We start from the raw sequence: 2,170 nt of genomic DNA on the forward strand, positions 1-2,170 counted from the left end.
GAGACACCTCCACCTGGAGTAGTATCCAGCTGGGCTTTATCTAGAGCTCGCGAGAATTCAGGCACTGTATAAGATCGCTGCTTGTTCTCACGATATTTCGGCCGCGCTTTGGAAAGCAGAGCTAAATGGTAAACAAACATGGCACCACACCAGTTAGGTAAGACAACACGTTTACATGTCGTTTTCTATATGTTCTCTGACATTTATCCTAACGATATGAGGCGGTCTTTGTGGAAAAAAAGCTTGTTTAGTGGACTAACTTTGCACTTGAGGTTGTCCATTCCCTTACGTTTGTATGTGCCCCGGCTGTATCTAGGCTAACGGCTAACATGCTAACTATTATTTTTATGTCACTAGTCACTTGAAACAAATTTAGGACGATAGGAGACAGGTTGAAATAAACCGAAATTTCCCTTTAAGTGGGACGCCTCGCTAAGAATCTGCTACACACTTACAACACAGTTAAAGGCCTGTTCAACCTTTCTGCTGAAGACATTTTGACATTACAGCCCAAAATATCAGAGTATGAATGGCTACTTAGTGTTAGTTATTAAAACCAGATGTCTAATGCCAAAATATATTTGGTGAAAGTGTGTGTTTTAATCACTTTTTGGGCTTCACTGCTGTTTTTGTTCATTAAGCCCTGGAGCGTCCAGCAAACTGCAAGTCACAGTCAGTAGCGGAAGAAGTACTCAGATCTTTTATTTAAGTAAAAATAGCAAAAATACTCTGTTAGAAGAAGGAGCAATGCATTCACAACTTGACTTAAGTAAAGGTATGAAAGTATTTGCATCAAAATATAGTTAAAGTACAAAAAGTAAAAGTACTCATTGTGCAGAATCACCCATTTCAGAATCATAGCACTAATAGGAATGCACTGATTTATCGGCTCAACATCAGCAACAGCCGATCTTCTTGTGGTTGACTGCCATCGGCCTATTGGCAAATAAGATTCATCAATGGCAGTGGCCGATGTTTTTCTGTTGTGTCACGTCAATTTTGCACATGCTTCAAAGCAGGGCTCGAGACTATCAGCTGCAAACTTAAAGTAATGAGCACATACAAGAAGAACACATTGACTGTTTGGCAGATGAGCTCCATGATCTTATTGTTGTGACAAGATGGCTGGTGGGGTTGGGAATCACCAGAGGATCCACGATATGATATTTTCACAATACCTAATTGCGATAAAATATATTGGGATATATGACCTTTTTTCAACTGGAAATTATGTCCCCAAAGAAAAACTTTGTCCACATCTGTTTTATATATTTTTTTTATCTTTATTTAGTAAAGTTTTCATTCTGTTCGTCTCACTTTAGCCATTTTTGTTGCTGCAAAATGTATCTAGTGGACTGAAAAAATCAAAAGCTGATTTGTATTTGTCATATTAATAATTTATATAATAAATAAATTGATAGTTTGCACTGTATGGTGATACGATATTGCCACACAAGTATATCGTGATACTATGCTGTATTAATTTTTTCACCCACCCCTAATGTTTGGTAGCAGCCCTTCGTCTCTTTGTCCCGGGGAGAACAGAAAACGTGTTGGGGCAAAAGAGATCTCCCTCAGGATGCCTTTGGGTTAAAAGGACAACCTAAACTCACTGTTGTCGCTGCAGAGGATGCACACTGTTGTTTCCCCAATAATGCCACATTACTGACAACGAGTCCATGTTAAAATCACCAGAGGGAGAGGTAGTTAACGTTGCTCCAAACAGCTGTCAACCGCAACTAAATTCTCATGGAGGTTGCATTGAGTTGCATTATGATGCGTTCAAGCTCTATTCAGTAAAAATGACTATTGGGCGAATAAATTAGGACATTCTCATGATGTGTTCAATGTATTCTTGTAAGATGTAGTTTTTGGCGAGAAATTTGAACAAAAAGTTGTTTCATGGAGAAATTTGTTGACATTTTCACAGCAATATGAAATAGATATATATAATAAAAAAAGTTTTGAAGTAACTATTTAAAGAAAAAGGGATGTTTTTCACGTGAAAGGTTGTATTAGAGTTTGTTTCATGAAATTGTTTGATTAAATTTGTGCTCATTAAATGGTAGTTTGATGCAGGTCCAGTTTTATTGTGCAGATTTCTTTTTTTCTCTGGCACAAAGGGGGGAATATACAACAATAAAAGCAAAATAAAGAACAATGTAAAAAC

Source organism: Epinephelus moara, chromosome 23 (assembly GCF_006386435.1).
Source record: "Epinephelus moara isolate mb chromosome 23, YSFRI_EMoa_1.0, whole genome shotgun sequence".
Taxonomy (NCBI): domain Eukaryota; kingdom Metazoa; phylum Chordata; class Actinopteri; order Perciformes; family Serranidae; genus Epinephelus; species Epinephelus moara.